The 17141-nt window shown below is 55.5% G+C and overlaps 51 non-coding genes across 51 annotated transcripts; all 51 read right to left on the bottom strand.

Annotated features, from left to right (window-relative positions):
- Positions 1-92: 92 nt before the first annotated feature.
- On the bottom strand, positions 93-211 carry LOC140220521 (5S ribosomal RNA). Its single transcript, XR_011896474.1, has one exon. It is a non-coding gene; the product is annotated as a 5S ribosomal RNA (ribosomal RNA).
- Positions 212-455: 244 nt separating this feature from the next.
- On the bottom strand, positions 456-574 carry LOC140220442 (5S ribosomal RNA). Its single transcript, XR_011896395.1, has one exon. It is a non-coding gene; the product is annotated as a 5S ribosomal RNA (ribosomal RNA).
- A 197-nt stretch (positions 575-771) lies between these two features.
- On the bottom strand, positions 772-890 carry LOC140220557 (5S ribosomal RNA). Its single transcript, XR_011896509.1, has one exon. It is a non-coding gene; the product is annotated as a 5S ribosomal RNA (ribosomal RNA).
- A 244-nt stretch (positions 891-1134) lies between these two features.
- On the bottom strand, positions 1135-1253 carry LOC140221015 (5S ribosomal RNA). The gene has a single exon (XR_011896904.1). It is a non-coding gene; the product is annotated as a 5S ribosomal RNA (ribosomal RNA).
- Positions 1254-1497: 244 nt separating this feature from the next.
- LOC140220385 (5S ribosomal RNA) lies at positions 1498-1616 on the bottom strand. The gene has a single exon (XR_011896338.1). It is a non-coding gene; the product is annotated as a 5S ribosomal RNA (ribosomal RNA).
- Positions 1617-1860: 244 nt separating this feature from the next.
- On the bottom strand, positions 1861-1981 carry LOC140220539 (5S ribosomal RNA). Its single transcript, XR_011896492.1, has one exon. It is a non-coding gene; the product is annotated as a 5S ribosomal RNA (ribosomal RNA).
- A 223-nt stretch (positions 1982-2204) lies between these two features.
- Positions 2205-2323, bottom strand: LOC140220346 (5S ribosomal RNA). The gene has a single exon (XR_011896299.1). It is a non-coding gene; the product is annotated as a 5S ribosomal RNA (ribosomal RNA).
- A 245-nt stretch (positions 2324-2568) lies between these two features.
- Positions 2569-2687, bottom strand: LOC140220520 (5S ribosomal RNA). Its single transcript, XR_011896473.1, has one exon. It is a non-coding gene; the product is annotated as a 5S ribosomal RNA (ribosomal RNA).
- A 244-nt stretch (positions 2688-2931) lies between these two features.
- On the bottom strand, positions 2932-3050 carry LOC140220440 (5S ribosomal RNA). Its single transcript, XR_011896393.1, has one exon. It is a non-coding gene; the product is annotated as a 5S ribosomal RNA (ribosomal RNA).
- A 144-nt stretch (positions 3051-3194) lies between these two features.
- Positions 3195-3313, bottom strand: LOC140220439 (5S ribosomal RNA). The gene has a single exon (XR_011896392.1). It is a non-coding gene; the product is annotated as a 5S ribosomal RNA (ribosomal RNA).
- Positions 3314-3557: 244 nt separating this feature from the next.
- LOC140221014 (5S ribosomal RNA) lies at positions 3558-3676 on the bottom strand. The gene has a single exon (XR_011896903.1). It is a non-coding gene; the product is annotated as a 5S ribosomal RNA (ribosomal RNA).
- Positions 3677-3920: 244 nt separating this feature from the next.
- Positions 3921-4039, bottom strand: LOC140220446 (5S ribosomal RNA). The gene has a single exon (XR_011896399.1). It is a non-coding gene; the product is annotated as a 5S ribosomal RNA (ribosomal RNA).
- Positions 4040-4283: 244 nt separating this feature from the next.
- On the bottom strand, positions 4284-4402 carry LOC140221013 (5S ribosomal RNA). Its single transcript, XR_011896902.1, has one exon. It is a non-coding gene; the product is annotated as a 5S ribosomal RNA (ribosomal RNA).
- A 244-nt stretch (positions 4403-4646) lies between these two features.
- Positions 4647-4765, bottom strand: LOC140221012 (5S ribosomal RNA). The gene has a single exon (XR_011896901.1). It is a non-coding gene; the product is annotated as a 5S ribosomal RNA (ribosomal RNA).
- A 198-nt stretch (positions 4766-4963) lies between these two features.
- LOC140220438 (5S ribosomal RNA) lies at positions 4964-5082 on the bottom strand. Its single transcript, XR_011896391.1, has one exon. It is a non-coding gene; the product is annotated as a 5S ribosomal RNA (ribosomal RNA).
- A 244-nt stretch (positions 5083-5326) lies between these two features.
- Positions 5327-5445, bottom strand: LOC140221011 (5S ribosomal RNA). Its single transcript, XR_011896900.1, has one exon. It is a non-coding gene; the product is annotated as a 5S ribosomal RNA (ribosomal RNA).
- Positions 5446-5643: 198 nt separating this feature from the next.
- LOC140221010 (5S ribosomal RNA) lies at positions 5644-5762 on the bottom strand. Its single transcript, XR_011896899.1, has one exon. It is a non-coding gene; the product is annotated as a 5S ribosomal RNA (ribosomal RNA).
- Positions 5763-6007: 245 nt separating this feature from the next.
- On the bottom strand, positions 6008-6126 carry LOC140221009 (5S ribosomal RNA). Its single transcript, XR_011896898.1, has one exon. It is a non-coding gene; the product is annotated as a 5S ribosomal RNA (ribosomal RNA).
- Positions 6127-6370: 244 nt separating this feature from the next.
- LOC140221008 (5S ribosomal RNA) lies at positions 6371-6489 on the bottom strand. The gene has a single exon (XR_011896897.1). It is a non-coding gene; the product is annotated as a 5S ribosomal RNA (ribosomal RNA).
- A 199-nt stretch (positions 6490-6688) lies between these two features.
- On the bottom strand, positions 6689-6807 carry LOC140221007 (5S ribosomal RNA). Its single transcript, XR_011896896.1, has one exon. It is a non-coding gene; the product is annotated as a 5S ribosomal RNA (ribosomal RNA).
- A 244-nt stretch (positions 6808-7051) lies between these two features.
- On the bottom strand, positions 7052-7170 carry LOC140220483 (5S ribosomal RNA). Its single transcript, XR_011896435.1, has one exon. It is a non-coding gene; the product is annotated as a 5S ribosomal RNA (ribosomal RNA).
- Positions 7171-7414: 244 nt separating this feature from the next.
- Positions 7415-7533, bottom strand: LOC140220429 (5S ribosomal RNA). Its single transcript, XR_011896382.1, has one exon. It is a non-coding gene; the product is annotated as a 5S ribosomal RNA (ribosomal RNA).
- Positions 7534-7731: 198 nt separating this feature from the next.
- On the bottom strand, positions 7732-7850 carry LOC140221006 (5S ribosomal RNA). The gene has a single exon (XR_011896895.1). It is a non-coding gene; the product is annotated as a 5S ribosomal RNA (ribosomal RNA).
- Positions 7851-8091: 241 nt separating this feature from the next.
- Positions 8092-8210, bottom strand: LOC140221005 (5S ribosomal RNA). The gene has a single exon (XR_011896894.1). It is a non-coding gene; the product is annotated as a 5S ribosomal RNA (ribosomal RNA).
- Positions 8211-8453: 243 nt separating this feature from the next.
- LOC140221004 (5S ribosomal RNA) lies at positions 8454-8572 on the bottom strand. Its single transcript, XR_011896893.1, has one exon. It is a non-coding gene; the product is annotated as a 5S ribosomal RNA (ribosomal RNA).
- Positions 8573-8770: 198 nt separating this feature from the next.
- Positions 8771-8889, bottom strand: LOC140220349 (5S ribosomal RNA). The gene has a single exon (XR_011896302.1). It is a non-coding gene; the product is annotated as a 5S ribosomal RNA (ribosomal RNA).
- Positions 8890-9133: 244 nt separating this feature from the next.
- LOC140221003 (5S ribosomal RNA) lies at positions 9134-9252 on the bottom strand. Its single transcript, XR_011896892.1, has one exon. It is a non-coding gene; the product is annotated as a 5S ribosomal RNA (ribosomal RNA).
- A 198-nt stretch (positions 9253-9450) lies between these two features.
- LOC140220448 (5S ribosomal RNA) lies at positions 9451-9569 on the bottom strand. Its single transcript, XR_011896401.1, has one exon. It is a non-coding gene; the product is annotated as a 5S ribosomal RNA (ribosomal RNA).
- A 197-nt stretch (positions 9570-9766) lies between these two features.
- LOC140221002 (5S ribosomal RNA) lies at positions 9767-9885 on the bottom strand. The gene has a single exon (XR_011896891.1). It is a non-coding gene; the product is annotated as a 5S ribosomal RNA (ribosomal RNA).
- Positions 9886-10083: 198 nt separating this feature from the next.
- Positions 10084-10202, bottom strand: LOC140220511 (5S ribosomal RNA). Its single transcript, XR_011896463.1, has one exon. It is a non-coding gene; the product is annotated as a 5S ribosomal RNA (ribosomal RNA).
- A 198-nt stretch (positions 10203-10400) lies between these two features.
- LOC140221001 (5S ribosomal RNA) lies at positions 10401-10519 on the bottom strand. Its single transcript, XR_011896890.1, has one exon. It is a non-coding gene; the product is annotated as a 5S ribosomal RNA (ribosomal RNA).
- Positions 10520-10727: 208 nt separating this feature from the next.
- Positions 10728-10846, bottom strand: LOC140221000 (5S ribosomal RNA). Its single transcript, XR_011896889.1, has one exon. It is a non-coding gene; the product is annotated as a 5S ribosomal RNA (ribosomal RNA).
- A 208-nt stretch (positions 10847-11054) lies between these two features.
- Positions 11055-11173, bottom strand: LOC140220999 (5S ribosomal RNA). The gene has a single exon (XR_011896888.1). It is a non-coding gene; the product is annotated as a 5S ribosomal RNA (ribosomal RNA).
- Positions 11174-11381: 208 nt separating this feature from the next.
- On the bottom strand, positions 11382-11500 carry LOC140220998 (5S ribosomal RNA). The gene has a single exon (XR_011896887.1). It is a non-coding gene; the product is annotated as a 5S ribosomal RNA (ribosomal RNA).
- Positions 11501-11708: 208 nt separating this feature from the next.
- Positions 11709-11827, bottom strand: LOC140220428 (5S ribosomal RNA). Its single transcript, XR_011896381.1, has one exon. It is a non-coding gene; the product is annotated as a 5S ribosomal RNA (ribosomal RNA).
- Positions 11828-12025: 198 nt separating this feature from the next.
- Positions 12026-12144, bottom strand: LOC140220997 (5S ribosomal RNA). The gene has a single exon (XR_011896886.1). It is a non-coding gene; the product is annotated as a 5S ribosomal RNA (ribosomal RNA).
- Positions 12145-12352: 208 nt separating this feature from the next.
- LOC140220996 (5S ribosomal RNA) lies at positions 12353-12471 on the bottom strand. Its single transcript, XR_011896885.1, has one exon. It is a non-coding gene; the product is annotated as a 5S ribosomal RNA (ribosomal RNA).
- Positions 12472-12679: 208 nt separating this feature from the next.
- Positions 12680-12798, bottom strand: LOC140220995 (5S ribosomal RNA). Its single transcript, XR_011896884.1, has one exon. It is a non-coding gene; the product is annotated as a 5S ribosomal RNA (ribosomal RNA).
- A 198-nt stretch (positions 12799-12996) lies between these two features.
- Positions 12997-13115, bottom strand: LOC140220437 (5S ribosomal RNA). Its single transcript, XR_011896390.1, has one exon. It is a non-coding gene; the product is annotated as a 5S ribosomal RNA (ribosomal RNA).
- Positions 13116-13322: 207 nt separating this feature from the next.
- On the bottom strand, positions 13323-13441 carry LOC140220427 (5S ribosomal RNA). The gene has a single exon (XR_011896380.1). It is a non-coding gene; the product is annotated as a 5S ribosomal RNA (ribosomal RNA).
- A 198-nt stretch (positions 13442-13639) lies between these two features.
- Positions 13640-13758, bottom strand: LOC140220994 (5S ribosomal RNA). Its single transcript, XR_011896883.1, has one exon. It is a non-coding gene; the product is annotated as a 5S ribosomal RNA (ribosomal RNA).
- Positions 13759-13966: 208 nt separating this feature from the next.
- On the bottom strand, positions 13967-14085 carry LOC140220993 (5S ribosomal RNA). The gene has a single exon (XR_011896882.1). It is a non-coding gene; the product is annotated as a 5S ribosomal RNA (ribosomal RNA).
- A 208-nt stretch (positions 14086-14293) lies between these two features.
- Positions 14294-14412, bottom strand: LOC140220992 (5S ribosomal RNA). The gene has a single exon (XR_011896881.1). It is a non-coding gene; the product is annotated as a 5S ribosomal RNA (ribosomal RNA).
- A 208-nt stretch (positions 14413-14620) lies between these two features.
- On the bottom strand, positions 14621-14739 carry LOC140220537 (5S ribosomal RNA). The gene has a single exon (XR_011896490.1). It is a non-coding gene; the product is annotated as a 5S ribosomal RNA (ribosomal RNA).
- Positions 14740-14937: 198 nt separating this feature from the next.
- On the bottom strand, positions 14938-15056 carry LOC140220991 (5S ribosomal RNA). Its single transcript, XR_011896880.1, has one exon. It is a non-coding gene; the product is annotated as a 5S ribosomal RNA (ribosomal RNA).
- A 208-nt stretch (positions 15057-15264) lies between these two features.
- LOC140220990 (5S ribosomal RNA) lies at positions 15265-15383 on the bottom strand. The gene has a single exon (XR_011896879.1). It is a non-coding gene; the product is annotated as a 5S ribosomal RNA (ribosomal RNA).
- Positions 15384-15591: 208 nt separating this feature from the next.
- On the bottom strand, positions 15592-15710 carry LOC140220989 (5S ribosomal RNA). Its single transcript, XR_011896878.1, has one exon. It is a non-coding gene; the product is annotated as a 5S ribosomal RNA (ribosomal RNA).
- A 208-nt stretch (positions 15711-15918) lies between these two features.
- LOC140220343 (5S ribosomal RNA) lies at positions 15919-16037 on the bottom strand. The gene has a single exon (XR_011896296.1). It is a non-coding gene; the product is annotated as a 5S ribosomal RNA (ribosomal RNA).
- Positions 16038-16235: 198 nt separating this feature from the next.
- LOC140220988 (5S ribosomal RNA) lies at positions 16236-16354 on the bottom strand. The gene has a single exon (XR_011896877.1). It is a non-coding gene; the product is annotated as a 5S ribosomal RNA (ribosomal RNA).
- Positions 16355-16562: 208 nt separating this feature from the next.
- On the bottom strand, positions 16563-16681 carry LOC140220987 (5S ribosomal RNA). The gene has a single exon (XR_011896876.1). It is a non-coding gene; the product is annotated as a 5S ribosomal RNA (ribosomal RNA).
- Positions 16682-16889: 208 nt separating this feature from the next.
- Positions 16890-17008, bottom strand: LOC140220548 (5S ribosomal RNA). Its single transcript, XR_011896500.1, has one exon. It is a non-coding gene; the product is annotated as a 5S ribosomal RNA (ribosomal RNA).
- Positions 17009-17141: the final 133 nt, after the last annotated feature.

The following is a 17141-nucleotide window of genomic DNA, read 5'->3' as shown; positions in this document are numbered from 1 at the left end:
GGAATGCGGCGAAATGGAAGGACAGAAGAACCCCGAAAATTTCCGAGGAATGCGGCGAACTGGGAGGACAGAAAAATAATAATAAAAAAAAAGGAATGCAACACGAGGACTTCCCAGGAGGTCACCCATCCTAGTACTACTCTCGCCCAAGCACGCTTAACTTCAGAGTTCTGATAGGATCCGGTGCTTTAGTGCTGGTATGATCGCATCCGACATACTAGCCACTCTCCTTGCTCTTATGCCCGCACCTCGACGCGCCGCCCGAGCCGCGTGGGCCCCGCATCCAAGGTCCTCCGTGCGGGTCGCCTCACCGTTTTATCCGTCCGACCACGAGCGCACGAGGAAAAGCCCGAAAATGTCCGAGGAATGCGGCGAAATGGAAGGACAGAAGAACCCCGAAAATGTCCGAGGAATGCGGCGAACTAGGAGGACAGAAAAATAATAATAAAAAAAAAGGAATGCAACACGAGGACTTCCCAGGAGGTCACCCATCCTAGTACTACTCTTGCCCAAGCACGCTTAACTTCGGAGTTCTGATGGGATCCGGTGCTTTAGTGCTGGTATGATCGCATCCGACATACTAGCCACTCTCCTTGCTCTTATGCCCGCACCTCGACGCGCCGCCCGAGCCGCGTGGGCCCCGCATCCAAGGTCCTCCGTGCGGGTCGCCTCACCGTTTTATCCGTCGGACCACGAGCGCACGAGGAAAAGCCCGAAAATGTCCGAGGAATGCGGCGAACTAGGAGGACAGAAAAATAATAATAAAAAAAAGGAATGCAACACGAGGACTTCCCAGGAGGTCACCCATCCTAGTACTACTCTTGCCCAAGCACGCTTAACTTCGGAGTTCTAATGGGATCCGGTGCTTTACTGCTGGTATGATCGCATCCGACATACTAGCCACTCTCCTTGCTCTTATGCCCGCACCTCGACGCGCCGCCCGAGCCGCGTGGGCCCCGCATCCAAGGTCCTCCGTGCGGGTCGCCTCACCGTTTTATCCGTCCGACCACGAGCGCACGAGGAAAAGCCCGAAAATGTCCGAGGAATGCGGCGAAATGGAAGGACAGAAGAACCCCGAAAATGTCCGAGGAATGCGGCGAACTGGGAGGACAGAAAAATAATAATAAAAAAAAAGGAATGCAACACGAGGACTTCCCAGGAGGTCACCCATCCTAGTACTACTCTCGCCCAAGCACGCTTAACTTCGGAGTTCTGATGGGATCCGGTGCTTTAGTGCTGGTATGATCGCATCCGACATACTAGCCACTCTCCTTGCTCTTATGCCCGCACCTCGACGCGCCGCCCGAGCCGCGTGGGCCCCGCATCCAAGGTCCTCCGTGCGGGTCGCCTCACCGTTTTATCCGTCCGACCACGAGCGCACGAGGAAAAGCCCGAAAATGTCCGAGGAATGCGGCGAAATGGAAGGACAGAAGAACCCCGAAAATGTCCGAGGAATGCGGCGAACTGGGAGGACAGAAAAATAATAATAAAAAAAAAGGAATGCAACACGAGGACTTCCCAGGAGGTCACCCATCCTAGTACTACTCTCGCCCAAGCACGCTTAACTTCAGAGTTCTGATGGGATCCGGTGCTTTAGTGCTGGTATGATCGCATCCGACATACTAGCCACTCTCCTTGCTCTTATGCCCGCACCTCGACGCGCCGCCCGAGCCGCGTGGGCCCCGCATCCAAGGTCCTCCGTGCGGGTCGCCTCACCGTTTTATCCGTCCGACCACGAGCGCACGAGGAAAAGCCTGAAAATGTCCGAGGAATGCGGCGAAATGGAAGGACAGAAGAACCCCGAAAATGTCCGAGGAATGCGGCGAACTGGGAGGACAGAAAAATAATAATAAAAAAAAAGGAATGCAACACGAGGACTTCCCAGGAGGTCACCCATCCCCTAGTACTACTCTCGCCCAAGCACGCTTAACTTCGGAGTTCTGATGGGATCCGGTGCTTTAGTGCTGGTATGATCGCATCCAACATACTAGCCACTCTCCTTGCTCTTATGCCCGCACCTCGACGCGCCGCCCGAGCCGCGTGGGCCCCGCATCCAAGGTCCTCCGTGCGGGTCGCCTCACCGTTTTATCCGTCCGACCACGAGCGCACGAGTAAAAGCCCGACCACGAGCGCACGAGTAAAAGCCCGAAAATGTCCGAGGAATGCGGCGAAATGGAAGGACAGAAAAATAATAATAAAAAAAAGGAATGCAACACGAGGACTTCCCAGGAGGTCACCCATCCTAGTACTACTCTCGCCCAAGCACGCTTAACTTCGGAGTTCTGATGGGATCCGGTGCTTTAGTGCTGGTATGATCACATCCGACATACTAGCCACTCTCCTTGCTCTTATGCCCGCACCTCGACGCGCCGCCCGAGCCGCGTGGGCCCCACATCCAAGGTCCTCCGTGCGGGTCGCCTCACCGTTTTATCCGTCCGACCACGAGCGCACGAGGAAAAGCCCGAAAATGTCCGAGGAATGCGGCGAAATGGAAGGACAGAAGAACCCCGAAAATTTCCGAGGAATGCGGCGAACTGGGAGGACAGAAAAATAATAATAAAAAAAAAAGGAATGCAACACGAGGACTTCCCAGGAGGTCACCCATCCTAGTACTACTCTCGCCCAAGCACGCTTAACTTCAGAGTTCTGATAGGATCCGGTGCTTTAGTGCTGGTATGATCGCATCCGACATACTAGCCACTCTCCTTGCTCTTATGCCCGCACCTCGACGCGCCGCCCGAGCCGCGTGGGCCCCGCATCCAAGGTCCTCCGTGCGGGTCGCCTCACCGTTTTATCCGTCCGACCACGAGCGCACGAGGAAAAGCCCGAAAATGTCCGAGGAATGCGGCGAAATGGAAGGACAGAAGAACCCCGAAAATGTCCGAGGAATGCGGCGAACTAGGAGGACAGAAAAATAATAATAAAAAAAAAGGAATGCAACACGAGGACTTCCCAGGAGGTCACCCATCCTAGTACTACTCTTGCCCAAGCACGCTTAACTTCGGAGTTCTGATGGGATCCGGTGCTTTAGTGCTGGTATGATCGCATCCGACATACTAGCCACTCTCCTTGCTCTTATGCCCGCACCTCGACGCGCCGCCCGAGCCGCGTGGGCCCCGCATCCAAGGTCCTCCGTGCGGGTCGCCTCACCGTTTTATCCGTCGGACCACGAGCGCACGAGGAAAAGCAAAAAAGGAATGCAACACGAGGACTTCCCAGGAGGTCACCCATCCTAGTACTACTCTTGCCCAAGCACGCTTAACTTCGGAGTTCTGATGGGATCCGGTGCTTTAGTGCTGGTATGATCGCATCCGACATACTAGCCACTCTCCTTGCTCTTATGCCCGCACCTCGACGCGCCGCCCGAGCCGCGTGGGCCCCGCATCCAAGGTCCTCCGTGCGGGTCGCCTCACCGTTTTATCCGTCCGACCACGAGCGCACGAGGAAAAGCCCGAAAATGTCCGAGGAATGCGGCGAAATGGAAGGACAGAAGAACCCCGAAAATGTCCGAGGAATGCGGCGAACTGGGAGGACAGAAAAATAATAATAAAAAAAAAGGAATGCAACACGAGGACTTCCCAGGAGGTCACCCATCCTAGTACTACTCTCGCCCAAGCACGCTTAACTTCGGAGTTCTGATGGGATCCGGTGCTTTAGTGCTGGTATGATCGCATCCGACATACTAGCCACTCTCCTTGCTCTTATGCCCGCACCTCGACGCGCCGCCCGAGCCGCGTGGGCCCCGCATCCAAGGTCCTCCGTGCGGGTCGCCTCACCGTTTTATCCGTCCGACCACGAGCGCACGAGGAAAAGCCCGAAAATGTCCGAGGAATGCGGCGAAATGGAAGGACAGAAGAACCCCGAAAATGTCCGAGGAATGCGGCGAACTAGGAGGACAGAAAAATAATAATAAAAAAAAAGGAATGCAACACGAGGACTTCCCAGGTGGTCACCCATCCTAGTACTACTCTTGCCCAAGCACGCTTAACTTCGGAGTTCTGATGGGATCCGGTGCTTTAGTGCTGGTATGATCGCATCCGACATACTAGCCACTCTCCTTGCTCTTATGCCCGCACCTCGACGCGCCGCCCGAGCCGCGTGGGCCCCGCATCCAAGGTCCTCCGTGCGGGTCGCCTCACCGTTTTATCCGTCGGACCACGAGCGCACGAGGAAAAGCCCGAAAATGTCCGAGGAATGCGGCGAAATGGAAGGACAGAAGAACCCCGAAAATGTCCGAGGAATGCGGCGAACTAGGAGGACAGAAAAATAATAATAAAAAAAAAGGAATGCAACACGAGGACTTCCCAGGAGGTCACCCATCCTAGTACTACTCTCGCCCAAGCACGCTTAACTTCGGAGTTCTGATGGGATCCGGTGCTTTAGTGCTGGTATGATCGCATCCGACATACTAGCCACTCTCCTTTCTCTTATGCCCGCACCTCGACGCGCCGCCCGAGCCGCGTGGGCCCCGCATCCAAGGTCCTCCGTGCGGGTCGCCTCACCGTTTTATCCGTCGGACCACGAGCGCACGAGGAAAAGCCCGAAAATGTCCGAGGAATGCGGCGAAATGGAAGGACAGAAGAACCCCGAAAATGTCCGAGGAATGCGGCGAACTAGGAGGACAGAAAAATAATAATAAAAAAAAAGGAATGCAACACGAGGACTTCCCAGGAGGTCACCCATCCTAGTACTACTCTCGCCCAAGCACGCTTAACTTCGGAGTTCTGATGGGATCCGGTGCTTTAGTGCTGGTATGATCGCATCCGACATACTAGCCACTCTCCTTGCTCTTATGCCCGCACCTCGACGCGCCGCCCGAGCCGCGTGGGCCCCGCATCCAAGGTCCTCCGTGCGGGTCGCCTCACCGTTCTATCCGTCCGACCACGAGCGCACGAGGAAAAGCCCGAAAATGTCCGAGGAATGCGGCGAAATGGAAGGACAGAAAAATAATAATAAAAAAAAAGGAATGCAACACGAGGACTTCCCAGGAGGTCACCCATCCTAGTACTACTCTTGCCCAAGCACGCTTAACTTCGGAGTTCTGATGGGATCCGGTGCTTTAGTGCTGGTATGATCGCATCCGACATACTAGCCACTCTCCTTTCTCTTATGCCCGCACCTCGACGCGCCGCCCGAGCCGCGTGGGCCCCGCATCCAAGGTCCTCCGTGCGGGTCGCCTCACCGTTTTATCCGTCGGACCACGAGCGCACGAGGAAAAGCCCGAAAATGTCCGAGGAATGCGGCGAAATGGAAGGACAGAAGAACCCCGAAAATGTCCGAGGAATGCGGCGAACTAGGAGGACAGAAAAATAATAATAAAAAAAAAGGAATGCAACACGAGGACTTCCCAGGAGGTCACCCATCCTAGTACTACTCTCGCCCAAGCACGCTTAACTTCGGAGTTCTGATGGGATCCGGTGCTTTAGTGCTGGTATGATCGCATCCGACATACTAGCCACTCTCCTTGCTCTTATGCCCGCACCTCGACGCGCCGCCCGAGCCGCGTGGGCCCCGCATCCAAGGTCCTCCGTGCGGGTCGCCTCACCGTTCTATCCGTCCGACCACGAGCGCACGAGGAAAAGCCCGAAAATGTCCGAGGAATGCGGCGAAATGGAAGGACAGAAAAATAATAATAAAAAAAAAGGAATGCAACACGAGGACTTCCCAGGAGGTCACCCATCCTAGTACTACTCTCGCCCAAGCACGCTTAACTTCGGAGTTCTGATGGGATCCGGTGCTTTAGTGCTGGTATGATCGCATCCGACATACTGGCCACTCTCCTTGCTCTTATGCCCGCACCTCGACGCGCCGCCCGAGCCGCGTGGGCCCCGCATCCAAGGTCCTCCGTGCGGGTCGCCTCACCGTTTTATCCGTCCGACCACGAGCGCACGAGGAAAAGCCCGAAAATGTCCGAGGAATGTGACGAAATGGAAGGACAGAAGAACCCCGAAAATGTCCGAGGAATGCGGCGAACTGGGAGGACAGAAAAATAATAATAAAAAAAAAAGGAATGCAACACGAGGACTTCCCAGGAGGTCACCCATCCTAGTACTACTCTCGCCCAAGCACGCTTAACTTCGGAGTTCTGATGGGATCCGGTGCTTTAGTGCTGGTATGATCGCATCCGACATACTAGCCACTCTCCTTGCTCTTATGCCCGCACCTCGACGCGCCGCCCGAGCCGCGTGGGCCCCGCATCCAAGGTCCTCCGTGCGGGTCGCCTCACCGTTTTATCCGTCCGACCACGAGCGCACGAGGAAAAGCCCGAAAATGTCCGAGGAATGCGGCGAAATGGAAGGACAGAAGAACCCCGAAAATGTCCGAGGAATGCGGCGAACTGGGAGGACAGAAAAATAATAATAAAAAAAAAGGAATGCAACACGAGGACTTCCCAGGAGGTCACCCATCCTAGTACTACTCTCGCCCAAGCACGCTTAACTTCGGAGTTCTGATGGGATCCGGTGCTTTAGTGCTGGTATGATCGCATCCGACATACTAGCCACTCTCCTTGCTCTTATGCCCGCACCTCGACGCGCCGCCCGAGCCGCGTGGGCCCCGCATCCAAGGTCCTCCGTGCGGGTCGCCTCACCGTTTTATCCGTCCGACCACGAGCGCACGAGGAAAACCCCGAAAATGTCCGAGGAATGCGGCGAAATGGAAGGACAGAAAAATAATAATAAAAAAAAAAGGAATGCAACACGAGGACTTCCCAGGAGGTCACCCATCCTAGTACTACTCTCGCCCAAGCACGCTTAACTTCGGAGTTCTGATGGGATCCGGTGCTTTAGTGCTGGTATGATCGCATCCGACATACTAGCCACTCTCCTTGCTCTTATGCCCGCACCTCGACGCGCCGCCCGAGCCGCGTGGGCCCCGCATCCAAGGTCCTCCGTGCGGGTCGCCTCACCGTTTTATCCGTCCGACCACGAGCGCACGAGGAAAAGCCCGAAAATGTCCGAGTAATGCGGCGAAATGGAAGGACAGAAGAACCCCGAAAATGTCCGAGGAATGCGGCGAACTGGGAGGACAGAAAAATAATAATAAAAAAAAAGGAATGCAACACGAGGACTTCCCAGGAGGTCACCCATCCTAGTACTACTCTCGCCAAAGCACGCTTAACTTCGGAGTTCTGATGGGATCCGGTGCTTTAGTGCTGGTATGATCGCATCCGACATACTAGCCACTCTCCTTGCTCTTATGCCCGCACCTCGACGCGCCGCCCGAGCCGCGTGGGCCCCGCATCCAAGGTCCTCCGTGCGGGTCGCCTCACCGTTTTATCCGTCCGACCACGAGCGCACGAGGAAAAGCCCGAAAATGTCCGAGGAATGCGGCGAAATGGAAGGACAGAAGAACCCCGAAAATGTCCGAGGAATGCGGCGAACTGGGAGGACAGAAAAATAATAATAAAAAAAAAGGAATGCAACACGAGGACTTCCCAGGAGGTCACCCATCCTAGTACTACTCTCGCCCAAGCACGCTTAACTTCGAAGTTCTGATGGGATCCGGTGCTTTAGTGCTGGTATGATCGCATCCGACATACTAGCCACTCTCCTTGCTCTTATGCCCGCACCTCGACGCGCCGCCCGAGCCGCGTGGGCCCCGCATCCAAGGTCCTCCGTGCGGGTCGCCTCACCGTTTTATCCGTCCGACCACGAGCGCACGAGGAAAAGCCCGAAAATGTCCGAGGAATGCGGCGAAATGGAAGGACAGAAAAATAATAATAAAAAAAAAGGAATGCAACACGAGGACTTCCCAGGAGGTCACCCATCCTAGTACTACTCTCGCCCAAGCACGCTTAACTTCGGAGTTCTGATGGGATCCGGTGCTTTAGTGCTGGTATGATCGCATCCGACATACTAGCCACTCTCCTTGCTCTTATGCCCGCACCTCGACGCGCCGCCCGAGCCGCGTGGGCCCCGCATCCAAGGTCCTCCGTGCGGGTCGCCTCACCGTTTTATCCGTCCGACCACGAGCGCACGAGGAAAAGCCCGAAAATGTCCGAGGAATGCGGCGAAATGGAAGGACAGAAGAACCCCGAAAATGTCCGAGAAATGCGGCGAACTGGGAGGACAGAAAAAAAAAAAAAAAAAAGGAATGCAACACGAGGACTTCCCAGGAGGTCACCCATCCTAGTACTACTCTCGCCCAAGCACGCTTAACTTCGGAGTTCTGATGGGATCCGGTGCTTTAGTGCTGGTATGATCGCATCCGACATACTAGCCACTCTCCTTGCTCTTATGCCCGCACCTCGACGCGCCGCCCGAGCCGCGTGGGCCCCGCATCCAAGGTCCTCCGTGCGGGTCGCCTCACCGTTTTATCCGTCCGACCACGAGCGCACGAGGAAAAGCCCGAAAATGTCCGAGGAATGCGGCGAAATGGAAGGACAGAAGAACCCCGAAAATGTCCGAGGAATGCGGCGAACTGGGAGGACAGAAAAATAATAATAAAAAAAAGGAATGCAACACGAGGACTTCCCAGGAGGTCACCCATCCTAGTACTACTCTCGCCCAAGCACGCTTAACTTCGGAGTTCTGATGGGATCCGGTGCTTTAGTGCTGGTATGATCGCATCCGACATACTAGCCACTCTCCTTGCTCTTATGCCCGCACCTCGACGCGCCGCCCGAGCCGCGTGGGCCCCGCATCCAAGGTCCTCCGTGCGGGTCGCCTCACCGTTTTATCCGTCCGACCACGAGCGCACGAGGAAAAGCCCGAAAATGTCCGAGGAATGCGGCGAAATGGGAGGACAGAAAAATAATAATAAAAAAAAAGGAATGCAACACGAGGACTTCCCAGGAGGTCACCCATCCTAGTACTACTCTCGCCCAAGCACGCTTAACTTCGGAGTTCTGATGGGATCCGGTGCTTTTGTGCTGGTATGATCGCATCCGACATACTAGCCACTCTCCTTGCTCTTATGCCCACACCTCGACGCGCCGCCCGAGCCGCGTGGGCCCCGCATCCAAGGTCCTCCGTGCGGGTCGCCTCACCGTTTTATCCGTCCGACCACGAGCGCATGAGGAAAAGCCCGAAAACGTCCGAGGAATGCGGCGAAATGGAAGGACAGAAGAACCCCGAAAATGTCCGAGGAATGCGGCGAACTGGGAGGACAGAAAAATAATAATAAAAAAAAAGGAATGCAACACGAGGACTTCCCAGGAGGTCACCCATCCTAGTACTACTCTCGCCCAAGCACGCTTAACTTCGGAGTTCTGATGGGATCCGGTGCTTTAGTGCTGGTATGATCGCATCCGACATACTAGCCACTCTCCTTGCTCTTATGCCCGCACCTCGACGCGCCGCCCGAGCCGCGTGGGCCCCGCATCCAAGGTCCTCCGTGCGGGTCGCCTCACCGTTTTATCCGTCGGACCACGAGCGCACGAGGAAAAGCCCGAAAATGTCCGAGGAATGCGGCGAAATGGGAGGACAGAAAAATAATAATAAAAAAAAAGAAATGCAACACGAGGACTTCCCAGGAGGTCACCCATCCTAGTACTACTCTCGCCCAAGCACGCTTAACTTCGGAGTTCTGATGGGATCCGGTGCTTTAGTGCTGGTATAATTGCATCCGACATACTAGCCACTCTCCTTGCTCTTATGCCCGCACCTCGACGCGCCGCTCGAGCCGCGTGGGCCCCGCATCCAAGGTCCTCCGTGCGGGTCGCCTCACCGTTTTATCCGTCCGACCACGAGCGCACGAGGAAAGGCCCGAAAATGTCCGAGGAATGCGGCGAAATGGGAGGACAGAAAAATAATAATAAAAAAAAGGAATGCAACACGAGGACTTCCCAGGAGGTCACCCATCCTAGTACTACTCTCGCCCAAGCACGCTTAACTTCGGAGTTCTGATGGGATCCGGTGCTTTAGTGCTGGTATGATCGCATCCGACATACTAGCCACTCTCCTTGCTCTTATGCCCGCACCTCGACGCGCCGCCCGAGCCGCGTGGGCCCCGCATCCAAGGTCCTCCGTGCGGGTCGCCTCACCGTTTTATCCGTCCGACCACGAGCGCACGAGGAAAAGCCCGAAAATGTCCGAGGAATGCGGCGAAATGGGAGGACAGAAAAATAATAATAAAAAAAAAGGAATGCAACACGAGGACATCCCAGGAGGTCACCCATCCTAGTACTACTCTCGCCCAAGCACGCTTAACTTCGGAGTTCTAATGGGATCCGGTGCTTTAGTGCTGGTATGATCGCATCCGACATACTAGCCACTCTCCTTGCTCTTATGCCCGCACCTCGACGCGCCGCCCGAGCCGTGTGGGCCCCGCATCCAAGGTCCTCCGTGCGGGTCGCCTCACCGTTTTATCCGTCCGACCACGAGCGCACGAGGAAAAGCCCGAAAATGTCCGAGGAATGCGGCGAAATGGGAGGACAGAAAAATAATAATAAAAAAAAAGGAATGCAACACGAGGACTTCCCAGGAGGTCACCCATCCTAGTACTACTCTCGCCCAAGCACGCTTAACTTCGGAGTTCTGATGGGATCCGGTGCTTTAGTGCTGGTATGATCGCATCCGACATACTAGCCACTCTCCTTGCTCTTATGCCCGCACCTCGACGCGCCGCCCGAGCCGCGTGGGCCCCGCATCCAAGGTCCTCCGTGCGGGTCGCCTCACCGTTTTATCCGTCCGACCACGAGCGCACGAGGAAAAGCCCGAAAATGTCCGAGGAATGCGGCGAAATGGAAGGACAGAAGAACCCCGAAAAATAATAATAAAAAAAAAGGAATGCAACACGAGGACTTCCCAGGAGGTCACCCATCCTAGTACTACTCTCGCCCAAGCACGCTTAACTTCGGAGTTCTGATGGGATCCGGTGCTTTAGTGCTGGTATGATCGCATCCGACATACTAGCCACTCTCCTTGCTCTTATGCCCGCACCTCGACGCGCCGCCCGAGCCGCGTGGGCCCCGCATCCAAGGTCCTCCGTGCGGGTCGCCTCACCGTTTTATCCGTCCGACCACGAGCGCACGAGGAAAAGCCCGAAAATGTACGAGGAATGCGGCGAAATGGAAGGACAGAAGAACCCTGAAAAATAATAATAAAAAAAAAGGAATGCAACACGAGGACTTCCCAGGAGGTCACCCATCCTAGTACTACTCTCGCCCAAGCACGCTTAACTTCGGAGTTCTGATGGGATCCGGTGCTTTAGTGCTGGTATGATCGCATCCGACATACTAGCCACTCTCCTTGCTCTTATGCCCGCACCTCGACGCGCCGCCCGAGCCGCGTGGGCCCAGCATCCAAGGTCCTCCGTGCGGGTCGCCTCACCGTTTTATCCGTCCGACCACGAGCGCACGAGGAAAAGCCCGAAAATGTACGAGGAATGCGGCGAAATGGAAGGACAGAAGAACCCCGAAAAATAATAATAAAAAAAAAGGAATGCAACACGAGGACTTCCCAGGAGGTCACCCATCCTAGTACTACTCTCGCCCAAGCACGCTTAACTTCGGAGTTCTGATGGGATCCGGTGCTTTAGTGCTGGTATGATCGCATCCGACATACTAGCCACTCTCCTTGCTCTTATGCCCGCACCTCGACGCGCCGCCCGAGCCGCGTGGGCCCCGCATCCAAGGTCCTCCGTGCGGGTCGCCTCACCGTTTTATCCGTCCGACCACGAGCGCACGAGGAAAAGCCCGAAAATGTCCGAGGAATGCGGCGAAATGGAAGGACAGAAGAACCCCGAAAAATAATAATAAAAAAAAAGGAATGCAACACGAGGACTTCCCAGGAGGTCACCCATCCTAGTACTACTCTCGCCCAAGCACGCTTAACTTCGAAGTTCTGATGGGATCCGGTGCTTTAGTGCTGGTATGATCGCATCCGACATACTAGCCACTCTCCTTGCTCTTATGCCCGCACCTCGACGCGCCGCCCGAGCCGCGTGGGCCCCGCATCCAAGGTCCTCCGTGCGGGTCGCCTCACCGTTTTATCCGTCCGACCACGAGCGCACGAGGAAAAGCCCGAAAATGTCCGAGGAATGCGGCGAAATGGGAGGACAGAAAAATAATAATAAAAAAAAAGGAATGCAACACGAGGACTTCCCAGGAGGTCACCCATCCTAGTACTACTCTCGCCCAAGCACGCTTAACTTCGGAGTTCTGATGGGATCCGGTGCTTTAGTGCTGGTATGATCGCATCCGACATACTAGCCACTCTCCTTGCTCTTATGCCCGCACCTCGACGCGCCGCCCGAGCCGCGTGGGCCCCGCATCCAAGGTCCTCCGTGCGGGTCGCCTCACCGTTTTATCCGTCCGACCACGAGCGCACGAGGAAAAGCCCGAAAATGTCCGAGGAATGCGGCGAAATGGAAGGACAGAAGAACCCCGAAAAATAATAATAAAAAAAAAGGAATGCAACACGAGGACTTCCCAGGAGGTCACCCATCCTAGTACTACTCTCGCCCAAGCACGCTTAACTTCGGAGTTCTGATGGGATCCGGTGCTTTAGTGCTGGTATGATCGCATCCGACATACTAGCCACTCTCCTTGCTCTTATGCCCGCACCTCGACGCGCCGCCCGAGCCGCGTGGGCCCCGCATCCAAGGTCCTCCGTGCGGGTCGCCTCACCGTTTTATCCGTCCGACCACGAGCGCACGAGGAAAAGCCCGAAAATGTCCGAGGAATGCGGCGAAATGGAAGGACAGAAGAACCCCGAAAAATAATAATAAAAAAAAAGGAATGCAACACGAGGACTTCCCAGGAGGTCACCCATCCTAGTACTACTCTCGCCCAAGCACGCTTAACTTCGGAGTTCTGATGGGATCCGGTGCTTTAGTGCTGGTATGATCGCATCCGACATACTAGCCACTCTCCTTGCTCTTATGCCCGCACCTCGACGCGCCGCCCGAGCCGCGTGGGCCCCGCATCCAAGGTCCTCCGTGCGGGTCGCCTCACCGTTTTATCCGTCCGACCACGAGCGCACGAGGAAAAGCCCGAAAATGTCCGAGGAATGCGGCGAAATGGAAGGACAGAACAATAATAATAATAAAAAAGGAATGCAACACGAGGACTTCCCAGGAGGTCACCCATCCTAGTACTACTCTCGCCCAAGCACGCTTAACTTCGGAGTTCTGATGGGATCCGGTGCTTTAGTCCTGGTATGATCGCATCCGACATACTAGCCACTCTCCTTGCTCTTATGCCCGCACCTCGACGCGCCGCCCGAGCCGCGTGGGCCCCGCATCCAAGGTCCTCCGTGCGGGTCGCCTCACCGTTTTATCCGTCCGACCACGAGCGCACGAGGAAAAGCCCGAAAATGTCCGAGGAATGCGGCGAAATGGAAGGACAGAAGAACCCCGAAAAATAATAATAAAAAAAAGGAATGCAACACGAGGACTTCCCAGGAGGTCACCCATCCTAGTACTACTCTCGCCCAAGCACGCTTAACTTCGAAGTTCTGATGGGATCCGGTGCTTTAGTGCTGGTATGATCGCATCCGACATACTAGCCACTCTCCTTGCTCTTATGCCCGCACCTCGACGCGCCGCCCGAGCCGCGTGGGCCCCGCATCCAAGGTCCTCCGTGCGGGTCGCCTCACCGTTTTATCCGTCCGACCACGAGCGCACGAGGAAAAGCCCGAAAATGTCCGAGGAATGCGGCGAAATGGGAGGACAGAAAAATAATAATAAAAAAAAAGGAATGCAACACGAGGACTTCCCAGGAGGTCACCCATCCTAGTACTACTCTCGCCCAAGCACGCTTAACTTCGGAGTTCTGATGGGATCCGGTGCTTTAGTGCTGGTATGATCGCATCCGACATACTAGCCACTCTCCTTGCTCTTATGCCCGCACCTCGACGCGCCGCCCGAGCCGCGTGGGCCCCGCATCCAAGGTCCTCCGTGCGGGTCGCCTCACCGTTTTATCCGTCCGACCACGAGCGCACGAGGAAAAGCCCGAAAATGTCCGAGGAATGCGGCGAAATGGAAGGACAGAAGAACCCCGAAAAATAATAATAAAAAAAAAGGAATGCAACACGAGGACTTCCCAGGAGGTCACCCATCCTAGTACTACTCTCGCCCAAGCACGCTTAACTTCGGAGTTCTGATGGGATCCGGTGCTTTAGTGCTGGTATGATCGCATCCGACATACTAGCCACTCTCCTTGCTCTTATGCCCGCACCTCGACGCGCCGCCCGAGCCGCGTGGGCCCCGCATCCAAGGTCCTCCGTGCGGGTCGCCTCACCGTTTTATCCGTCCGACCACGAGCGCACGAGGAAAAGCCCGAAAATGTCCGAGGAATGCGGCGAAATGGAAGGACAGAAGAACCCCGAAAAATAATAATAAAAAAAAAGGAATGCAACACGAGGACTTCCCAGGAGGTCACCCATCCTAGTACTACTCTCGCCCAAGCACGCTTAACTTCGGAGTTCTGATGGGATCCGGTGCTTTAGTGCTGGTATGATCGCATCCGACATACTAGCCACTCTCCTTGCTCTTATGCCCGCACCTCGACGCGCCGCCCGAGCCGCGTGGGCCCCGCATCCAAGGTCCTCCGTGCGGGTCGCCTCACCGTTTTATCCGTCCGACCACGAGCGCACGAGGAAAAGCCCGAAAATGTCCGAGGAATGCGGCGAAATGGAAGGACAGAAGAACCCCGAAAAATAATAATAAAAAAAAAGGAATGCAACACGATTACTTCCCAGGAGGTCACCCATCCTAGTACTACTCTCGCCCAAGCACGCTTAACTTCGGAGTTCTGATGGGATCCGGTGCTTTAGTGCTGGTATGATCGCATCCGACATACTAGCCACTCTCCTTGCTCTTATGCCCGCACCTCGACGCGCCGCCCGAGCCGCGTGGGCCCCGCATCCAAGGTCCTCCGTGCGGGTCGCCTCACCGTTTTATCCGTCCGACCACGAGCGCACGAGGAAAAGCCCGAAAATGTCCGAGGAATGCGGCGAAATGGGAGGACAGAAAAATAATAATAAAAAAAAAGGAATGCAACACGAGGACTTCCCAGGAGGTCACCCATCCTAGTACTACTCTCGCCCAAGCACGCTTAACTTCGGAGTTCTGATGGGATCCGGTGCTTTAGTGCTGGTATGATCGCATCCGACATACTAGCCACTCTCCTTGCTCTTATGCCCGCACCTCGACGCGCCGCCCGAGCCGCGTGGGCCCCGCATCCAAGGTCCTCCGTGCGGGTCGCCTCACCGTTTTATCCGTCCGACCACGAGCGCACGAGGAAAAGCCCGAAAATGTCCGAGGAATGCGGCGAAATGGAAGGACAGAAGAACCCCGAAAAATAATAATAAAAAAAAAGGAATGCAACACGAGGACTTCCCAGGAGGTCACCCATCCTAGTACTACTCTCGCCCAAGCACGCTTAACTTCGGAGTTCTGATGGGATCCGGTGCTTTAGTGCTGGTATGATCGCATCCAACATACTAGCCACTCTCCTTGCTCTTATGCCCGCACCTCGACGCGCCGCCCGAGCCGCGTGGGCCCCGCATCCAAGGTCCTCCGTGCGGGTCGCCTCACCGTTTTATCCGTCCGACCACGAGCGCACGAGGAAAAGCCCGAAAATGTCCGAGGAATGCGGCGAAATGGAAGGACAGAAGAACCCCGAAAAATAATAATAAAAAAAAAGGAATGCAACACGAGGACTTCCCAGGAGGTCACCCATCCTAGTACTACTCTCGCCCAAGCACGCTTAACTTCGGAGTTCTGATGGGATCCGGTGCTTTAGTGCTGGTATGATCGCATCCGACATACTAGCCACTCTCCTTGCTCTTATGCCCGCACCTCGACGCGCCGCCCGAGCCGCGTGGGCCCCGCATCCAAGGTCCTCCGTGCGGGTCGCCTCACCGTTTTATCCGTCCGACCACGAGCGCACGAGGAAAAGCCCGAAAATGTCCGAGGAATGCGGCGAAATGGAAGGACAGAAGAACCCCGAAAAATAATAATAAAAAAAAAGGAATGCAACACGAGGACTTCCCAGGAGGTCACCCATCCTAGTACTACTCTCGCCCAAGCACGCTTAACTTCGGAGTTCTAATGGGATCCGGTGCTTTAGTGCTGGTATGATCGCATCCGACATACTAGCCACTCTCCTTGCTCTTATGCCCGCACCTCGACGCGCCGCCCGAGCCGCGTGGGCCCCGCATCCAAGGTCCTCCGTGCGGGTCGCCTCACCGTTTTATCCGTCCGACCACGAGCGCACGAGGAAAAGCCCGAAAATGTCCGAGGAATGCGGCGAAATGGAAGGACAGAACAATAATAATAAAAAAAAAGGAATGCAACACGAGGACTTCCCAGGAGGTCACCCATCCTAGTACTACTCTCGCCCAAGCACGCTTAACTTCGGAGTTCTGATGGGATCCGGTGCTTTAGTGCTGGTATGATCGCATCCGACATACTAGCCACTCTCCTTGCTCTTATGCCCGCACCTCGACGCGCCGCCCGAGCCGCGTGGGCCCCGCATCCAAGGTCCTCCGTGCGGGTCGCCTCACCGTTTTATCCGTCCGACCACGAGCGCACGAGGAAAAGCCCGAAAATGTCCGAGGAATGCGGCGAAATGGAAGGACAGAAGAACCCCGAAAAATAATAATAAAAAAAAAGGAATGCAACACGAGGACTTCCCAGGAGGTCACCCATCCTAGTACTACTCTCGCCCAAGCACGCTTAACTTCGGAGTTCTGATGGGATCCGGTGCTTTAGTGCTGGTATGATCGCATCCGACATACTAGCCACTCTCCTTGCTCTTATGCCCGCACCTCGACGCGCCGCCCGAGCCGCGTGGGCCCCGCATCCAAGGTCCTCCGTGCGGGTCGCCTCACCGTTTTATCCGTCCGACCACGAGCGCACGAGGAAAAGCCCGAAAATGTCCGAGGAATGCGGCGAAATGGAAGGACAGAAGAACCCCGAAAAATAATAATAAAAAAAAAGGAATGCAACACGAGGACTTCCCAGGAGGTCACCCATCCTAGTACTACTATCGCCCAAGCACGCTTAACTTCGGAGTCCTGATGGGATCCGGTGCTTTAGTGCTGGTATGATCGCATCCGACATACTAGCCACTCTCCTTGCTCTTATGCCCGCACCTCGACGCGCCGCCCGAGCCGCGTGGGCCCCGCATCCAAGGTACTCCGTGCGGGTCGCCTCACCGTTTTATCCGTCCGACCACGAGCGCACGAGGA

The sequence above is a fragment of the Setaria viridis genome, chromosome 8 (assembly GCF_005286985.2).
Source record: "Setaria viridis chromosome 8, Setaria_viridis_v4.0, whole genome shotgun sequence".
NCBI classification, from domain to species: Eukaryota; Viridiplantae; Streptophyta; class Magnoliopsida; order Poales; family Poaceae; genus Setaria; species Setaria viridis.
The sequence above is the reverse complement of the archived record's forward strand: the minus strand, read 5'-3'. Positions and strand labels throughout refer to the sequence as shown.